Source organism: Arachis ipaensis, chromosome B8 (genome assembly GCF_059453495.1).
Source record: "Arachis ipaensis isolate K30076 ecotype BB chromosome B8, ASM5945349v1, whole genome shotgun sequence".
Classification (NCBI taxonomy): Eukaryota; Viridiplantae; Streptophyta; class Magnoliopsida; order Fabales; family Fabaceae; genus Arachis; species Arachis ipaensis.
Window position 1 is genome coordinate 43,726,742 of NC_142443.1, and position 21,091 is coordinate 43,747,832.

Below are 21,091 nucleotides of genomic sequence, written 5' to 3' on the forward strand. Positions count from 1 at the left end.
CCAGGTTGGTGCCCATTTTGGGCGTTCAACGCCCATTTACTGCCCATTTCTGGCGTTGAACGCCAGAACCATGCTTGTTCTGGGCGTTCAGCGCCAGCTCTTCTCCAGGGTGCAATTCTGGCGTTCAGCGCCCAGATGCTGCCCATTTTGGGCGTTCAGCGCTAGAACCATGCTCTGTTCTAGCGTTGAACGCCAGACAGGTGCTTCCTCCAGGGTGTGATTTTTCTTCCGCTGTTTTTGATTCTGTTTCTAAATTTTTCGTTTATTTTGTGACTTCCACATGATCATGAACCTAAGAAAACACAAAAATAAAATTAGATAAATAAACATTGGGTTGCCTCCCAACAAGCGCTTCTTTAATGTCAATAGCTTGACAGTGGGCTCTCATGGAGCCTCACAGATGTGCAGAACTTTGTTGAGACCTCCCAACACCAAACTTAGAGTCTGGATATGGGGGTTTGACACCAAACTTAGAGTTTGGTTGTGGCCTCCCAACACCAAACTTAGAGTTTGACTGTGGGGGCTTTGGTTGACTCTGCTTTGAGAGAAGCTTTTTCTGCTTCCTCTCCATGGATGCAGAGAGAGATCCTTGAGTTGTAAACACAAGGTTGTCCTTATTTAATTGAAGGATCAATTCTCCTCTGTCCACATCAATCACAGCTCTTGTTGTGGCTAGAAAAGGCCTTCCTAGGATGATGGATTCATCCTCTTCCTTTCTAGTGTCTAGGACTATGAAATCAGCAGGGATGTAAAGGCCTTCAACCTTTACTAACACGTCCTCTACTTGTCCATAAGCCTGTTTTCTTGAATTGTCTGCCATTTCTAATGAGATTTTAGCAGCTTGCACCCCATAAATTCCCAGTTTCTCTATTACAGAGAGGGGCATGAGGTTTATCCCTGAACCAAGGTCACACAGAGCCTTTTCAAAGAGCATGGTGCCTATGGTACAAGGTATTATGAACTTTCCAGGATCCTGTTTCTTCTGAGGTAATGTCAGTTGATCCAGATCACTTAGTTCATTGGTGAACAAGGGAGGTTCATCTTCCCAAGTCTCAATACCAAATAATTTGGCATTCAGCTTCATGATTGCACCAAGGAACTTGGCAGCTTGCTCTTCAGTGACATCTTCATTCTCTTCAGAAGAAGAATACTCATCAGAGCTCATGAAGGGCATAAGGAGGTTCAATGGAATCTCTATGGTCTCTAGATGAGCCTCAGATTCCTTTGGTTCCTTAGAGGAAAACTCCTTATTGATCACTGGACGTCCCAGGAGGTCTTCCTCACTGGGATTCATGTCCTCCTCTCCCTCTTTGGGTTCAGCCATTTTGGTAATATCAATGGCCTTGCACTCTCTCTTTGGATTTTCTTCTGTATTGCTTGGGAGAGTACTGGGAGGGATTTCAGTGATCTTCTTACTCAGCTGGCCCACTTGTGCCTCCAAATTTCTAATGGAAGACCTTGTTTCATTCATGAAACTCACAGTGGCCTTAGATAGATCAGAGACTAAGTTTGCTAAGCTAGATGGATTCTGCTCAGAATTCTCTATCTGTTGCTGAGTGGATGATGGAAAAGGTTTACTATTGTTAAACCTATTTCTTCCACCATTATTAAAGCCTTATTGAGGCTTTTGATCCTTCCATGAGAAATTTGGGTGATTTCTCCATGATGAGTTATAGGTGTTTCCATAAGGTTCACCTAAGTAATTCACCTCTGCTATTGCAGGGTTCTCAGGATCATAAGCTTCTTCTTCAGAAGATGCCTCTTGAGTACTGTTGGATGCAGCTTGCATTCCATTCAGACTCTGAGAAATCATATTGACTTGCTGAGTCAATATTTTGTTCTGAGCCAATATGGCATTCAGAGTATCAATTTCAAGAACTCCCTTCTTCATAGGCATCCCATTATTCACAGGATTCCTCTCAGAAGTGTACATGAACTGGTTATTAGCAACCATGTCATGAGTTCTTGAGCTTCTGCAGGCATTTTCTTTAGGTGAATGGATCCACCTGCAGAAGTATCCAATGACATCTTTGATAGCTCAGATAAACCATCATAGAATATATCCAGGATGGTCCATTCTGAAAGCATGTCAGAAGGACACTTTTTGGTCAACTGCTTGTATCTTTCCCAAGCTTCATAGAGGGATTCACCTTCTTTCTGTCTGAAGGTTTGAACATCCACTCTAAGCTTGCTCAGCTTTTGAGGAGGAAAGAACTTGGCTAAGAAAGTCGTGACCAGCTTATCCCAAGAGTTCAGGCTATCTTTAGGTTGAGAGTCTAACCACACTCTAGCTCTGTCTCTTACAGCAAAAGGGAAAAGCATGAGCCTGTAGACTTCAGGATCTACTCCATTAGTCTTAACAGTATCACAGATTTGCAAGAATTCAGTTAAGAACTGAAAAGGATCTTCAGATGGAAGTCCATGAAACTTGCAGTTCTGTTGCATCAGAGAAACTAGCTGAGGTTTCAGCTCAAAATTGTTTGCTCCAATGGTAGGGATGGAGATGCTTCTTCCATGTAAATTGGAATTTGGTGCAGTAAAGTCACCAAGCATTCTCCTTGCATTATTGTTGTTGGGTTCGGCTGCCATCTCCTTTACTTGTTCAAAATTTTCAATAAGGTTGTCTCTGGATTGTTGTAATTTAGCTTCTCTTAGTTTTCTCTTCAGAGTCCTTTCAGGTTCTGGATCAGCTTCAACAAGAATGCCTTTTTCTTTGTTCCTGCTCATAAGAAAGAGAAGAGAACAAGAAAAGAAGAGGAATCCTCTATGTCACAGTAAAGAGGTTCCTTAATGTTAGTAAAAAAAGAAAAGGAATAGGGGTGAAGAAGAATGAAGAATCCAAACACAAGGGTAAGGATAGGAGCAGTGAATTGAGATGAGGAGATGTTAGTAGATAAATAAATAAATATAATAAGATGGGAGGGGGAGAATTTTCGAAAATAATTTTTGAAAAAGAGTTAGTGATTTTCGAAGATAGTTTTTGAAAAAGGTTAGTAATTTTCGAAAATTAAAATCCAAAATTAAAATAATTAGTTAATTAAAAAGAAATTTTGAAAAAGAGGGAAGATATTTTCGAAAATTAGAGAGAGAGGGAGTTAGTTAGGTAGTTTTGAAAAATATAAGAAACAAACAAAAAGTTAGTTAGTTAGTTGAAACAAATTTGAAAATCAATTTTGAAAAGATAAGAAGATAAGAAGTTAGAAGGGATATTTTAAGATCAAATTTTGAAAAAGATAAGATAAGAAGATATTTTTGAAAAGATATGATTGAAATTAGTTTTGAAAAAGATTTGATTTTTAAAATCACAATTAATGACTTGATTCACAAGAAATCACAAGATATGATTCTAGAACTTAAAGTTTGAATCTTTCTTAACAAGTAAGTAACAAACTTGAAATTTTTGAATCAAAACATTAATTGTTATCGTTATTTTCGAAAATTTGATATAAAATAAGAAAAAGATTTTTGAAAAATATTTTTATAATTTTCGAAAATAACTAAGAAGAGTGAAAAAGATTTAATTTTTGAAAAAGATTTTGAAAAAGATAAAATTTTCAAATTGAAAATTTGATTTGACTCATAAGAAACAACTTAATTTTAAAAATTTTTGAAAAAGTCAACTCAAATTTTCGAATTTGATGAGAGAAAAAGGGGAAGATATTTTTTTGATTTTTGAATTTTTTATGATGAGAGAGAAAAACAAGAAAAATGATGCAATGCATGAAAATATTGGATCAAAGTATGTGATGAATGCAAGAACACAATGAATGTCAAGATGAACACCAAGAAAACTTTGAATGTCAAGATGAACATCAAGAACTTATTTCTGAAGATTTTATTATGCAAAGAAAACATGCAAGACACCAAACTTAGAAATCTTTCATGTTTAGACTCTATGGATGCAAAAATGCACATGAAAAATAAGAAAAGATGCAAAACAAGAAAACATCAAGATCAAACAAGAAGACTTACCAAGAACAACTTGAAGATCATGAAGAACACCATGAATGCATGAATTTTTTGAAAAATGCAAGATGAGCATGCAATTGACACCAAACTTAAAATTTGACTCAAGACTCAAACAAGAAACACAAAATATTTTTGATTTTTATGATTTTATGAATTTTTTTGTATTTTCTTTTAATTTTTTTCGAAAATCATTTTGAAAAAGAAAAATAAGGATTCCAAAACTTTTAATATGAATTCCAGGAATCTTATGCTCTTTAGTCTAAAGCTCCAATCAAAGGGTCAGGCATGTCTTAATAGCCAGCCAAGCTTTAGTAAAAATATGAGTGTAATTCATTCAATTTTAAGCCAAAACCTCTGCCCAAAAGAATTTAGACATGGTTTTATAGCCAGTATGCTTCAACATGCTTCATGAAACTCTAGAATTCATTCTTAAAAATTCTGAAGAAAAAATATATTTTTGAAAACATTTTTATTTTAAAATTTTTTTTTTCGAAAACAAAGGAAAAATTTTTGAAATATTTTTGAAAAATTTTTTTGAAAAGAAAACAAAAAGAAAATTACCTATTCTGAGCAACAAGATGAACCGTCAGTTGTCCAAACTCGAACAATCCCCGGCAACGGCGCCAAAAACTTGGTGCACAAAATTGTGATCTCTGGTAATGGCTCCAAAAACTTGGTGCTCTAATCTCAATTCATAATTTGTAACAACTTCGATACAACTAACCAGCAAGTGCACTGGGTCATCCAAGTAATAAACCTTACGTGAGTAAGGGTCGATCCCACGGAGATTGTTGGTATGAAGCAAGCTATGGTCACCTTGTAAATCTCAGTCAGGCGGATATAAAATAGTTATGGAGTTTTTGAAAATAAATAATAAACTAAGGATAGAAACACTTATGTAATTCATTGGTGAGAATTTCAGATAAGCGTGTAGAGATGCTTCCGTTCCTCTGAATCTCTGCTTTCCTGCTGTCTTCATCCAATCAGTCTTACTCCTTTCCATGGCTGGCTTTATGCAAGGGCATCACCGTTGTCAATGGTTATATCTCCTCCTCTTGTGAAAATGGTCCAAATGCTCTGTCACAGCACGGCTAATCATCTGAGGTTCTCGATCATGCTGGAATAGGATTCACCCTCCTTTTGCGTCTGTCACTACGCCCAGCACTCGCGAGTTTGAAGTTCGTCACAGTCATTCAATCCCGGAATCCTACTCGGAATACCACAGACAAGGTTTAGACTTTCCAGATTCTCATGAATGCCGCCATCAATCTAGCTTACACCACGAAGATTCTGATTAAGAGATCTAAGAGATACTCATTCAATCTAAGGTAGAACGGAAGTGGTTGTCAGGCACGCGTTCATAAGGAATGATGATGATTGTCATGTTCATCACATTCAGGTTGAAGTGCAAATGAATATCTTAGAAGCGGAACAAGTTGAATTGAATAGAAAAACAGTAGTACTTTGCATTAATCTTTGAGGAACAGTAGAGCTCCACACCTTAATCTATGGAGTGTAGAAACTCTACCGTTGAAAATACATAAGTGAAAGGTCCAGGCATGGCCGAATGGCCAGCCCCCATGATCTAAGAACCAGGTGTCCAAAGATGTTCAAAGATGATCCAAAGATGTCTAATACAGTAGTAAAAAGTCCTATTTATAATAAACTAGCTACTAGGGTTTACAGAAGTAAGTAAATGATGCATAAATCCACTTCCGGGGCCCACTTGGTGTGTGCTTGGGCTGAGCTTGAAGTCTACACGTGGAAAGGTCATTCTTGGAGTTGAACGCTACCTTTTGTGCCATTTTGGGCGTTGAACTCCACTTTGCAACTTGTTTCTGGCGCTGGACGCCAGAATTGGGCAGAGAGCTGGCGTTGAACACCAGTTTGCGTCGTCAAAACTTGGGCAAAGTATAGACTATTATATATTGCTGGAAAGCTCTGGATGTCTAATTTCCAACGAAATTGGAAGCACGCCATTTTGAGTTCTGTAGCTCCATAAAATCCATTTTGAGTGCAGGGAGATCAGAATCCAACAGCATCAGCAGTCCTTCTTCAACCTCTGAATCTGATTTTTGCTCAAGTCCCTCAATTTCAGCCAGAAAATACCTGAAATCACAGAAAAACACACAAACCCATAGTAAAGTCCAGAAATGTGAATTTAACATAAAAACTAATGAAAACATCCCTAAAAGTAACTAGATTCTACTAAAAACATACTAAAAATAATGCCAAAAAGCGTATAAATTATTCGCTCATCAAGTATTCCTCCAAGAAGCTTGAAATTGATATTGAGGAGGATAGTGCACAACCTCCAAGGCATGTTCCCTATGAAGAATTGGAGGGAATAGAGCAAGAAGCAAGTTCCCTTGGTGATGATGATCATGAATCAAGTCCTCCTAGTGATGAATTTGCATCCGCAAGTGAACTCCTTGAGTTTGAAGAACCTTCTCCCGATGGAATTATAAGCAACGTTGAGGTAGACTTTTCTCAACCTCCAACTTATGACTTGAGTGATGGGGAAGAATTAGAAGAACTTGATAAGGAAGAGGTTGCAATGAAGGAAGCGTGTCAAGAGGTGAAAATTATCAAGGAAGGGCACAAGGGAATGGAGCTTGCAACATCATCGGAAACACCTCTCCCCAAGCCATCACTATACAGCACAACATTCAAGGAGATGGTCAGTATTTGGAGTTGTCATGCAATGTTTAATATGGTTGCATGCTCAAAGTTGAAGTGCAAAGATTGGTGTAGAGCTAGATTGAATGGGTCTAGGAAGTTGTTTGGATTCGTAATTGAGAATTCAGATTGCTTACCACCCGGACGAAATAATGATGATCAACTTGAAGACGGGTGTAGAAACAAGATTTGGGATCCCAACATACAAGAGGATCAACTTTGGGAGCTCAAAGCTGGTGAAGAACTTCATCAAGGCTTGGTGAATTTATTTAGAAATGTTGGAGCTTATTGGAAGTCCAAGCATTGGTGGAAGTTTCAAGATGAGTTCAAGCACCAGCCACCATGACAAAGAGCTCACCAAATGTCCAACTTAAAGACTTTAATTAAAAGTATTAGGTGGGAGACACCCCACCATGGTAAATTCTTCCTGTTTTCCCTTTTGTTTATATTGGTAATAAGTTGAACTTTCATTTTTAGTTAGGTTTATTTAGTTTAAGCTGTGATTTAGCTCGTTTAATAAAATTTGGCATTGCTTTGGTAGCTTGTTAGTTTCTTAGAAAAAAAAAGGGCCTCTCACATTTACGCCTTGCTGACGCGTACGTGTCACCCACAAATTTTCCCTATCCACGCGTGTGCGTGACCGACGCGCCCGCATCGCATGCTAATGCTGTGATCCCTGGTACAAAAACTAGATACTTGCGTTGGAACTCTACGGGTGGGGTGCTAGGCGCACAAGCCAACCCACGCGTGCGCCTCGTTGACGCGTACGCGTCACTTCATTTTTCGGCCACCCACGCGTGAGCGTGACCGACACGTACGCGCGGTCTCTTCATGCTGCCTCTGGTACAAAAACGAGAGAGTTGTGATGGCACTGTGCAGGATTCATGCATCCAGCATGAATGGTTACGCGTACGCGTGACCGACGCATACGCATCACCTTCTGCTTTTTACTTTCCACGCGTACGCGTCACTCCCTTCTACTGCACACCACGCATACGCGTGGTCGACGTATCTGCGTCGCATCCCTGTCTCTTCTTTCTTTATTTCTTTCCTACTTCTTCTTCTTTGTTTCTTCCTTTCTTCTCCATCTCTTCTTTCATTTCTTTCTTCTTTCTTCTCTCCTTCTTGTTTCTTTCTACCTTTCTTCTTCTTCATTCCTTTCACTTCTCATCTTTATTTTATTTTATTCTCTTTTATTTATTAATTTGCATACTTTCATTTATTGCATTTTATCTTTGTTGCTAGTTCTTATTTTCCTTCTTAGGTTTACTATTTTACTATTGGTGTTGAATTTTCTCACGCAACTGTTGATAATTCTTGAATTATTTTGGTGCTTATTGACTAGTTTGATATTTGGTTGACAATGCCCTTTGCTTATATTGTTTTCTCGCTTACATGTTGTAGCTACCATTTAGTCGAGAATCCCACTCTTATTTGGCATTAGCCCCACTTATGTTCTACTTGCTTTCATATTTTTATTTTTGGGCTTAATCTTCTTTCTTTTTCTCTCATTTTAGGATGGCCACTAGGAAGGGAAAGAAAAACTTCTTAATGGGGCGATAAACAAGTTCCTCTTCACAATCTTTTGAAGAAACTCATCAGTTATAGCAACCCACCCTAATCCACCTTGCTCATCATTGCATGCACCGAGGACGGTGCAATCTTTAAGTGTGGGGAGGTCGAGACCGACTTTCGTGGGTGACTACTTCCTTTTCCAACACCAATTCTTATTCTTCTTTGTTAGTTAGTTGTTGTATTGCATAATAGATTGCATGTGTAGTTAGTTGCTTGCATTTATGTACTACTTGGTTGAAGATGAATTCCTTTTCAAGAAACTGTGTTAGGGCATTTCACTAATTTGAATTAAAATTTTTGTTGAACTTGCCTGAAGAAATTTAATTTGGAACATGGTTTTAGAGCTCGAACACACGAGCCTAGTGAGCTTTTTGAAACTATTTGATTGGTTGCATCTTATCAACCAATGTTTTGTTTTGGTGTGTGTTGTTGACGGGAGGTACCTTTAAGTGGTCTAGAAAATTGCGGATAAATCCTCGTTGCAAGTATAGTTTCTAAACCTTCAAAAATCCCTTCGTACAAACGTTTTGGTTGTCACAAGTAACAAACCCCTTTAAAATTAATAACCGAATATTTAAACATCGGGTCGTCTTCTCAAGGAATTGCAGGGAAGTATGTTCTTATTATTGGTTATAAAGATTGTAGATCGGGGTTTTGAAGTTTGGGCAATGGGCACATGTATATTTAAATGACAAGTAAAATAAATTAATAATAATAAAATCTCTTGGCAAGGTATGAAGAACTGGAAGTCCTATTCTAGTTATCCTTATCAATTGTGATGAGAATTGGATTTTTCTCCCACTTTGTTAACCTCTAACTATGAAGGTAAGTTAAGTGGACGAATTAATTCGAATCCTCAAGTCCCAGTCTTTCCTTGGGAAAAGTTAGAGTTATTGGATCTTGAATTAATTCTTGAAGAATTCCAATTTTCAATCAACAATGAGTTTGATAACTCAAGAGTCACCAATTAATCAACCAAAGCCAAAAGGGAAAAATCTAAATTATTTATATAAATAAAAGAAAGCAGTCATAATTCTAAAATACCTCAATTATATTAAATAAAATATTCAAATCATAACATGAAAAAGTTCATAAATTTAATTGGAAAAATAAATAAAAAGGAACATTGAACCAGTGATTGCAAAAGATGAAATAATTATAAAGTGAAATGAATGAAATCACTTAACACACATATCAAGGCATCTAATGGTAATAAGAGAGGATTAAACATAGGGAACTTGAGACCAAAGAAGCATGTTTTCAATCAAAGCACATAATTAGGAAGGCAAATGTAAAACCATGCAAATAGTATGAATAAGTGGGTAAAGAGTTGATAAAATCCACTCAATTGAGCACAAGATAAACCATAAGATAGTGGTTTATCAGTTGTTCTCTCGAAAATTGTGATCTTTGTCTTGCTTAATTCTATATTTCCATTGTTTGATATATGCATGCACTTATGTGATTGAGGTCTTTGTTTCACTATAGCTCACATACCCATATGGCCTTACCCTTTCATTATCCTTTGTAACCCAATGTTGAGCCTATGTTACTCCATTTGTTCTTTATTTTAGCACATCACTAACTCTAAGCGGAAAATAATAAATGTCCCTAATTTGAAGCCTTAGTTAGCTTAGACTAGTGAGAGTGTACATGAATTAAGTTTGGGAAATTTGGGTTTGGGGAATACTTGGTTTGAAAATTGGGTATTTTATATTCTTATATGAAAATGTGAAAATAGTTTGGGCACTTGTTCATGCATCCAACACTTTAATCATATGCATTAAATCCTTGTGTATATATATATTCCCTACCATATATGCATATAAAAAAAAAGAGAAAAAGAAACGAAAAAGAGAAAGCAATAAAAAGGGGATAAAATGCCCCAAGGTAAATAATGATATCAATGCATATGATTTGTATTAAAAAATGTCAAGGTGCATGAATTTGTGTAAAGATAGTCAATGGATAGTTAGGTTTTGCATTATAATGACATGGAGTGCCTTAGGTTAGGTGGGAAGTATAGGTTAATCAAGGATTCGGATTTTAGTCCACTTAACCAGATACATTCCTACCTTGACCCTAACCCCATTACAACCCTTGAAAAGACCTCTTGATATGTGTATTTGAGCATTAAATTTTTGTTGATTGGTAGAAGAAGAGCAAGTCTTAGAAAGCAAGATTAGTAGAGAATTGAGAGAATCGAACCTTAAATACTTGAGTGATTAGACTGTATACACTTCCGGTGAGGGTTTAGTATTTTAATTATTTCAGGTGAAGTTTAGATCGGTTTGGCGGAGTTCGTGCGCAAGAAAAGAGAAGAATTGGAACCTGCCAAGCCGGGGCTAAACGTGGACCTGGATATTTGGCGCTGATAAACCACTTTTTTTATGGTATATTTTGGATTGAATTGAGAGGATTTTATCAATTATTCTCCCACTTTTCATGTAAATTGCATGTTTTTAATTTTTCTTCCTAATTTTGTGCTATAATTGAAAACATGCTTCTTAGGCCATAAAATTGCTAATTTTTAATCCTCTCTTATTACCATTCGATGCTATGATATGTGTGTTAAGTGTTTTCAAAGTTTATAGGGCAGGAATGGCTTAGAGGATGGAAAGGAAGCATGCAAAAGTGGAAGGAACACAAGAATTTGGAGATTTGAGAAGCCGGTCTCGACGCGTATGCATGGATGACGCATACGCATGACCAAGCCATAGTCCAAATGATCTGCACGCGTGGCTGACGCCTACGCGTGGCCAGTGCAGAGTTCAAACGACGCGTACGCGTGATTGAAGTGTACGCGTGTCGAGTGTCACGTGCCTTAGTAAAGGAAATTCGCTGGGATGATTTCTGGGCTGCTTTTGACCCAGTTTCAGGCCCAAAAATGAAGACAAGAGGCTGCAGAGTGGAGTTGGAAGGAATCATTCGAATCATTACTACAACAAATATAGGCTTTATTAATGCCAAAATCTTCAACGCCTTAAAATCGTTCTCTTAGATAGTTTTAGACAACGGTTTTTTACAATGTTACTGTTGAAGTTCAGTTTTCATTATTTTATAACAACAAAATAAAACCGTTCTCTTTGACTATTTTAAAGAATGGTTTTATAACCATTACTAGAATTTTTTTTAAGCAACGATTTTTTAATGTTGTTTAAATAATTATACAAAAGATACGCTTAAAAATTGTTGCCAAAGTTGCTACACTTTAAAACTGTTCTCTTAGTTGATTTTAGACAATGATTTTTATAGTGTTGCTGTTGAAGTTTAATTTTTCATTAAGTTATAGCAATAAAATAAAACTATTCTCTTTGACTATTTAAATGAACGGTTTCATAACTATTACAATAACTTTTTTATTAAGAAATAATTTTTTAATATTTAAATAATTATAAAAATTAAAAGATACATATAAAAATAGTTCTATGTAAATATTAAATTAGTAGAATACTCAAAAATTATTGTTATAAATAAATAACAAATATTATGAGCTAATTTTTAAAAAATTCATATTATGAACTAATTTTAGTTTATTTATTTATTAGAGACTTTAATTTCAGAAATTATTTTATTAAAGATAATTAAAGTAAGTTTTGATAAATTAAATTTAAAATAAATTAAGATTTTTACCTAACTTTAACATTATTGAATATTTTTTTATTTATAATTTAAAATTTTAAAAATTTAAAAATAATAAAATTTTGACTATTTGAATTAAAATTTTTATATAATTTATAATTGTTGAATAATTTTTTATATTTAAATTATAAAATTTAATAATTATATAATAATAAAAATTTTATATAATTTAATTTAAATAATTGATATTCTTATAATTTAATACTTTATTTTTTATAAATAAAAAATTAATTATATCATTTTATTATTTTAAATAAGAATACATAATTAAAAATCAATTAATAAATTGATACAACAAATTCCTTAACTCTAAATTTCCAATTTCATTGTACCCTAAATTTTCACCTTAAACAAAGAAACCCAAAATTTTCCCTTTTTCCAGCCTCTGAAACACGCAACCCTTCACCTTCCTTTCTCTTTCAACCCACGCACACACAGCAGAGGAAGAGAAGAGAGGTCACGTCACCGTCAGATCTGAAGCCGCCAAGGAGCCGAACGCCGTCGAAGCCGCACCGTCACGTCACCGTCGCTGTGCCTCTGTTGAACCCGTCACACCGCCGCTGCCGTGATGTCATTGTTGTCGCGAGGGAGAAGAGATGCGTGAGGAAGGAAGCTCGTGGGGGAGAAAAAAGACGCCGCCTGTGCTGCCAGCTCCGTCGTGTCTGATCTCCACTGTTGCCGTCGAAGGTCCGTCGCCGTGGCCGTGGAGAGGAGCCGCCGTTCATGCTTGTCGCCACCAAAAGAGGAGCCGCTGCCGCCGTCGATTGTCACTGGAGAACACACCGTACCGCCGTGCCTCTGGTCGCCAGAATCACGGACCGGAGAGAAGGGGGCTGCCTCTCCTATTGCTGTTGCTTCGTTCTTTTATTGTAAGCCGTCTCTGTTTTGAATTCCATTGAATTCATTTCTGTTTTCGATTCCATTGAGTTTGAATTCTCCATTTTGCTGCAACCATGGTCACTGTTGTTGGAGTTTAATTGATTTGGTTTCTGTTTTGATTTGAATTTTGATTTGGTATAATGCTGCCTATTTTGGTCACTGGTTCTCTGAGTTTAAATGATGGGTTCTCTCAGTGATAATATTCTAGGTGATTGAGTGATGCAACTTTTATGTAAATTAAGATTTATGACACTCCCTATAAACATAGAGATGGATTATCACACTTCACTACCCTAAAGATACTGTAAACATGGAGATGGATTATAACTGGTGACTATTTCCTTATGAGGAGTAGCATTCTAGAGTTATTGCATGAGTTATAGAGTTCGTGAGTACATGCAATCCATCTTTTTGATTTTGTGGCATTATGCTTTTGCTACATTTCAATCTCAGACTTAATTTGATGCCCTGAACAAGCTGCTCTTACATTGTATTTTTATTGTTGCTATACTGTGTATTATTTCTACTATTATTTTTGCTTTGTATATGACTAATATATGACCTGTTTTCACATTAAGATCGGTGTATTAGTACTTCTATTGATTAGGCACATCTTATTAAAAGATGGAAATCTTTTATTCTTTCAGCTGCTTTTTGCAATTGGTGTGGAACATAGAAAGGAGATAAACTCTGCAGTAGTTGCAGACAAGTGAGGTACTGCTCTGAGAAACACTAGGTAACCGAATTGTTTAAATGCTTTATTTAGTCTTCTTTCCACAAATTTTATCCTAACATTTATCTTTCTTTTCCTCGTCCCCTCTCTATTAGTAAACATTATTAGCATTAGGCTTAGTATTATATTTAATTTGCTAACTTTTTTGTTCACTGGAAAATCATTATAAAGGTGAGGGAGAACTTAGTATTATATTTAATTCTGCTTCACTGCTTCTACCTCGCTGCTTCTGCTTCATTGCCTTGGCTGATTGTGGGTTGTCATCTGTGGTAAGTGGTCTTTTTCTCTGATTTTCTTTTGTTTAGTTAGGGCGTGTTTGGTTGTTGGCCATTTTTGTTGGAGTTAAGAAGAAGAAAGAAAAGTGGTGTGTGAGTTTCTGCTTTTCTGTTTGTTTCAGTCCTTTGAATAGTGATTAGAGTTTGGATTATGAGATGAGACGTGATTAACTGATTATGGTGTTGTGATTAGGGAGTGGAATAAAGTATGGGAATGTGGGATTTGCTAATCTTTTACTGTTGCTTTTGTTCACTAAATTATTATTTGGAAATGCTGTTGTGATTTTATTTTGATTTTAATATTGATTTAGTACGTAACTGGTTCTCTGTCAATGCTACTCTGATTTTATTTTAATTTTAATATTAATTTGTTATAATATTGTTATAATTTTGATTTGGTAATTAGGTCTCTGAAAATGTTGTTTTGGTTTTGTTTTGATTTTAATATTAATTTTTATATTGATTTAGTATAATGCTGTTTGATTTTGATTTGGAAATTGGTTCTCTGGAAATGCTATTTTGATTTTATTTTGATTTTAATATTGATTTGGTATAGTGCTATTTTGATTTTGGTCAGAATAGGATAAGAGTATTGGAAAACTGATTCATCTGTGTTTTCTTAACCTTTCTAACACTCCATTGCAGACACTACCAGATTCCATTTGTGATCTGCATAATTTGCAGATACTATTGTTAACAAACTACACTAAACTCACAAGTTTACCTAAAAGAAGATGTGATTTGATAAGCTTGCGTTACCTTGATATCAGAGGTAGCAGTGTGCAAGAGATGCCTTGGGAAATGCTATAACTAACTCTTAGTTCTTGATGAGTATTGCATAGAAACCAAACGGCATCTTTTTTCTTTTGGATTATTTACTGTGAGAAGGATATAGATACCACACTCAGGAATATATGAAAAGATGAGTACGTAATAAGTCTTGGCTTTAATAGTCATAAATTGACTTGGTATATACTTTTTATCTTCTTCAAAAACTAGTACTTCATAGCTTCTTCTAGCACTTATATTATAAGTTTTAACGTATTTATTTATTTTTTTATATTCTCTATCATAGTCTTTACTATTTGAACTTTTTTTGTTTAATCATATTGAATCACAATGAATCCAAAATTTAAATCTTCTACAATTGAGCTACACTACAGGTGAAGAGCAATTGGATGAGAATGAAGGAGATAATATAGATGAGCAGGACAAGGATTATATTAATCCAACTGAGGCTGAGGTCATAGACAATACTGTAAAAGGTAAATTTTTTGTCTCTTTAAAAATATTTTATGACATCATTTCTCTTTAAATTTACTGCTGTGAAAGATTTAGATATGATGACTTCTTTGTATAATAGGGATATATTTTAATAAATAATTTATTGGATCTATTAATTGGTGGGGGCGGCAGGGCGGGGGTTGAGAAAGAGTGTTCGGTGAGCATGATGATGAGAATGGTTGTATGTGAGGACATGGCTTTTTGTTATTTTCATTAATAAGTACGATTAATTTACTTGAATTGATTAATTTGAGCTAGGCTTTCAATAAAATCAAGACTCAAGTTAAATAGCAAAACCCGAACAAGAAAATCAAGACTCAAGTGTTAAGTAGTTAGTTTTCTTATAGCAGTTGTGAGAGTCTGTGACTTTTACTTGGTGCACTAGGCTATAAATAACTCGCTATGTAATTGAGATGTAATTGCTATCATTTTTCTAAATAATAGTTCAGTTTACTTTCACTGCAAGCTATCTGTTTTTTTAGCTTCTGCATCTTTTCTATTTAGTCCTAGTTCATTCTTTCTTCTTTCTTCTTTGGGAAAGTTTTTAATTGCTTGTCATTCATTGAATTAAGAGAGAAAGCTTTCACGAATAAGGCCGGTATCAATTTAAGCAAAATAGATATTGCTCATAACTTATTATAATATTTTTAAGTTTTCTTTATTTCAATTTCACACTTCAGTTAACGTAAAATTATTATGTTTGTGTAGCTGCATATGGTGGGCTAGTTCCCCACACACGCACAAGTTCACACTTCAGTTCACACACACACACACACACACACACACACACACAATTTCAACATATATTGCTGCATATGTTGTTGGGCTATTTTTATATTACAATTTATATTTTATCAAGTGATAAATTTGTCACTGAAATGAGATCAATATCTGAATAGGATTTGAATAGGAACAATATCTGAATAGAATCTGTACTTATTAATTGTACAAGAAGTACTCATTAATTGTACAAGAAAAGGTACATGTATATACTATGATTTGATATAAGAAAAGGATCTATTTGACTCTTTTTACACTTTGACTTTAGTTTTAGAAACAAATTCTAGTTTCCTAGGTAGCTGGAATAAATCATTAGCAATAGTGAAATTATGGAATTTTATTCATTTAGCTAAATGGATGAAGCTGTTTTTTTTTTAATTAAACATATATAAATCAATAAGAGGGATGGTATATAATGCTAAAAATATTAATGTTTTAGTCTCTTTGAAAAACACGAGGACCTACACAATGCTTGAAGATTCATGCAAGACAGTTGGAAGATAGAGAAGAAATTACTCTAGATATTGAAGGAGAGGCAATTGGTCCTACTCATGAAGCTGTAAACAACTTGAGCAAATTGGGCACAGTGGCAAGGAATTCAGATGTTTGTCCATTAATTTTCATAAACTGGAGGGGATTAAAGATAAAGAAGCTATTTGGGAATATGTTCAAGTGAGAATATTAGTCTTGTTTCTTTTAGAAACATAAGGAAATGTACACATATCTTATTCTTACTAGCAAATAATATGTGATTGTGGATCTGACAACAATTTTTATAAGTCAAATTTGATGGGAAATGTTCAATTGTTTTTCTTTAGTGATTTTATTCAAATAGTTTAGATTATTTATTGATACTAAATAATTAAAAAAAATTGAAATTAAAACCGTTGCCAAAATACAACACCAATGGTAACATTTTAAAATCGTCGTCTTAGACGACTATAAAATGGTAATGGTATTAAAACCGTTGCCAAAAATGAACCAACGGTAACTATTTAAAATCGTTGGCTTTGTGAATAATAAAACTACAACAGTTTAAAATCGTTGCTTATCCAGTTATGGTTTTAAACTGTTGGATTATGAAAGAGAATGGTTTAAAACCGTTGTTTATCGAATAACGATTCAAAACCGTTGTTTAAAATTTTCTTTCAAAATCGTTGTCTATGCTAGTAATTTTGGCAATGGTTTTTTTGTCACCATTGCCTTAGGTAAAAAACCGTTGCCTTTGACCATTGGCAACGGCCGTATATACCACATGTCAAAAACCGTTGCCAAAGCGTTGCCTAAAGTTTTAGGAACGTTTTTTCAATCTACGGCAACGGTTTTTGACCGTTGCGAAAACCTTTATTTTTTGTAGTCATTCATTCACTTTTACACACTTTAGATTTTAGATGTAGAATTCTAGAGAGAGAGAGAGGCTCTCTCCTCTCTCTAGGTTTTAGGGTTTCTTCTTTCAATTTCTTCTTAGATTTAGATTTAATTCTTGTTTTCATTTACATTTCCTTGTAACCTATTATTCGTGCACCTTTGTCCTTTAATTCTACTTGTTATTTCCTTCACTTTGTTGCCTTTATGTTTTACACTCTTGCTACTCTTGATCTTTATTAATGCAATTTATATTTTCATATTAATGCTTTCTTTAATTTGTCTTATTGTTTTCTTGCAATTGTTAGTCTTGGGTTTTACTATTTCTTGTTAGTTTTTCATGTTTTTATTTTGTGCCTTTCAAGTATTTGATAAAATGTTTAGTCGGATTTTAAAATAGATTTTTGTGTTCTTGGCTTGGGTTGATGATTTGGAGACTCTTGAATTGTCAAAGTCTCTTGTTGATTGGTAATTGAAGATTGCTGGTTAGCTTGAACTTCACTAAAACTAGTCTCTCACTATGAGTTGACTAGGACTTGTGAACTCAAGTTGATTGTATGCACTTGACTTTTCTTCATTCGTTAGATGTTAACTAAGTGAAGGCAATTTATATTTACCATCATAATTGATGATGATAATGAGGATAGGACTTCTAATTCTCTTTCTTTGCTAAGAGCTTTCTTAGTTATTAGTTTATTTTCTTATCATTTTACTTTCTTGTTTCTTCTTACAAAACCCCCAAAATATACCTCAGAGCCAATAATAAACTACACTTTCCTACAATTCCTTTGAGAGACGACCCGAGGTTTAAATAATTTGGTTAATTTTATTGGGTTTGCTTAAGTGACAAACAAATTAAACGTTGACCAAGGATAAATTGTCGGTTTAGATCTATACTTACAACGTGATTTTATTTAGAAATTCTTTACCGACATTTTTCCTCCGTCAAGCACCAGCAAGCCATAATTGAAAGGAGACTTTTTGCCCCCTAGGGTGCTAAACACTAAATCTGGCTTTTAGCACCAGCAATACGAATCAAGTTTCACCAAAGAGCATCTTTAGTTGGATTTGGATTTTAATTGTTATATTTTATTTTATTTACAAACAAAATATTTTAGCTTCAGAATTTATTATTTTATTTTAGTTTCAAATCAAATTAGGTTAGATATAAAAGGAAAAAGATTTAGCCCTTCGGGGGATTAACACTAAACCTCATTGGTTAAGGTTAGGAGCTCTGTTTATTTTTATGGATTAACACTATTATCATTCTATTTTAATTAATGTATTGATTTAGTTTTGAGGAGTACTTTCGTTCTTCGTCTTATAAATCTGGGTATATCGGAAGAACATCCCTTGTTCTATATAAATTCTTGTGATTCTTAGAAAAGTTATCTCACTTGAATATTAGTTTGAAAGTAAATTCCTTCTAAACTGCTTATTGCTTGGACTTAACATGATACATGACATATAATCCTCTTATATCTGGGTAATTAGGGTTTTTGTGCCTAATAAACTAAAATTGAACCTAACCCTCTAATCTATATTAAGTGACCAAGGAATTGGCGGTTGATTAGTTTAGAGGAGACTAAATTACTAAGGAATTAGGGTTCAGTCAATTACAGTTTTCTATGAAATGAATCTTGCATGATTAAAATAGTTGGTAAAAAAACTTAATCTGGACGAATAAACAACTCTAAAACCTTAACTATTTTCGCATATACATTTCTCACCAATTCTACTGCTTTCTTTCTTACTCTTTGAAGTAATGTTTAATGTGATTTACAACCCTCAAAATACCATTTTCTACTTGCCTGACTAAGTAAGTCATTCGACTATTGTTGCTCAGTCCATTAATCCTCGTGGGATTGACCCTCACTCACCTGAGATATTACTTGGTATGACCCAGTGCACTTGCCGATTAGTTTGTGGACTTTGAATTCCGCATCAATTTTTGGTGCTGTTGCCAGGAATTGACTGTGATTGACAACTAACTGTTGTTCGATTGCTTGGATTAGGTGTTTGTTTTAGTTTAGTTTGATTTATCTCCTTAATATTTTCAAATTTAAGCTAGTTATTTTTCCTTAATTTCAGAAATTAAGTTTGGTGTCCCCTTAGTAATCTTATTTTATTTTTGATTATATTTCTTTTCATTATTTCTTATTTTTGTGGTCTATTTTTCTTTGTTGGTTTTCGAAATTTTTGTGTTATTTATTTCTTGTACACAGGATACCTCACTGGAAATTCTCTGTACTTGATGCACCACTATTTTGTGGTACATTTTGTGCTTAATTTAGGTGGATTTTATCCATTTTTTCCACATTTATTCAATGAAATAGCATGGTTTCATAATTTTCTCCTAAATTGTGCTTAAGTATAAAAACATGCTTTTTAGGCCCTTAAATTGCTAATTTTGATTCGCCTTTGATTCCACTAGATGTCTTGATGTGTTTGTTAGTGATTTCAGGATGAAAAGGCTAAGAATGGATCAAAGGAGTGAAAAGAAAAGCATGCAAAGTGGAGAAATCATGGAAAATCAAGAATTTGGGATGCATTCATCGACGCGTACGTGTGGATAGTAAAAATGCCAAGCGACGCGTACGAGTGACCCACGCGTACGCGTTGATGCTCGCACGTGACTTCTTTAGTGAAATCGTGGTTGGCGAATTCAGAAGTGCTCCTGGCCTAGTTTTGAGCTGAATTTTGGCGGGAAAAGACTAAAAGGACCAAGGATTGAGGGGGAGTTACAATTCATACACTAGAGTTTAGTTTAGAGGTAGTTTCTAGAGAGAGAAGCTCTTTCTTCTCTCTATAATTGGGATTAGGATTAGGTTTAATTCTTCTCTAGATCTGGGTTCAATTTCTTACTTCATCTTGTTTCCATTTCAATTTCTTGTTGTTACATCTTTTCTCTCTTAGTTTTCTTGCTAATTTTCCTTTGATGTCTCTTTTATGTTGATGCACTATTGTTGGATTTGGATCACATTTTAATGTAATTCATGTTTTATATTCTATTGTTGTTTAATTGAGTTGTTGTTATTGTTTTCTCACAATTGGATAGTTATAGATTTTATATTTCTTGCAATCTTATTTTACTTTTCTTATATGCCTTCCAAGTGTTTGACAAAATGCTTGGAAAGATGCTTGATGAGCGGATAATTTATACCCTTTTTGGCATTGTTTTTACATAGTTTTTAGTATGATTTAATTACTTTTTATTATATTTTTATTAGTTTTTATTCAAAAATCACATTTCTGGACTTTACTATGAGTTTGTGTGTTTTTCTGTGATTTCAGGTATTTTCTGGCTGAAATTGAGGGACCTGAGCAAAAATCTGATTTAGAGGCTGAAAAAGGACTGCAGATGCTGTTGGATTCTGACCCTCCTGCACTCGAAGTAGATTTTTTGGAGTTAAAGAAGCCCAATTGGCGCGCTCTCTATTGCACTGGAAAGTAGACATCTTGGGCTTTCCAGAAATATATAATAGTCCATACTTTGCTCGAGATTTGATGGCCCAAACTGATGTTCAAAGCCATCCTAAAACTTTCTGGCGTAAAATGCCAGAACTGACATAATTCTTGGCGTTAAACTCCCATTTTGGCACCCAGGGTGGCGTTTAACTCCAACCTTGGGCATATGCACGTGAAAGCTTGAAATCTCAGGCCAGACACGCACCAAGTGGGTCCCGGAAGTGGATTTTTGCACTATTTGCACTTAGTTACTCATTTTCTGTAAACCTAAGTTACTAGTTTAGTATAAAAACTACTTTTAGAGATTTATTTTAGCACCTTATGACAATTTACACTTCATATTGTATCTTCTACGGCATGAGTCTCTAAACCCCATAGGTGGGGGTGAGGAGCTCTGCTGTGTTTCAATGGATTAATGCAATTACTACTATTTTCTATTCAT

At 34.8% G+C, this 21,091-nt stretch overlaps 1 long non-coding RNA gene and 1 other non-coding gene across 3 annotated transcripts; both read left to right on the top strand.

The window, feature by feature from the left end:
• Positions 1–2,082: 2,082 nt before the first annotated feature.
• LOC148547854 (small nucleolar RNA R71) lies at positions 2,083–2,190 on the top strand. Its single transcript, XR_015897344.1, has one exon. It is a non-coding gene; the product is annotated as a small nucleolar RNA R71 (small nucleolar RNA).
• A 10,018-nt stretch (positions 2,191–12,208) lies between these two features.
• LOC107613908 (uncharacterized) lies at positions 12,209–16,633 on the top strand. Of its 2 annotated transcripts, XR_015895507.1 has the most exons (5): positions 12,209–12,734; positions 13,392–13,480; positions 13,649–13,746; positions 14,916–15,017; positions 16,256–16,633. It is a non-coding gene; the product is annotated as an uncharacterized LOC107613908 (long non-coding RNA). The 2 variants fall into 2 exon arrangements; XR_015895508.1 differs by lacking the exon at positions 13,649–13,746.
• Positions 16,634–21,091: the final 4,458 nt, after the last annotated feature.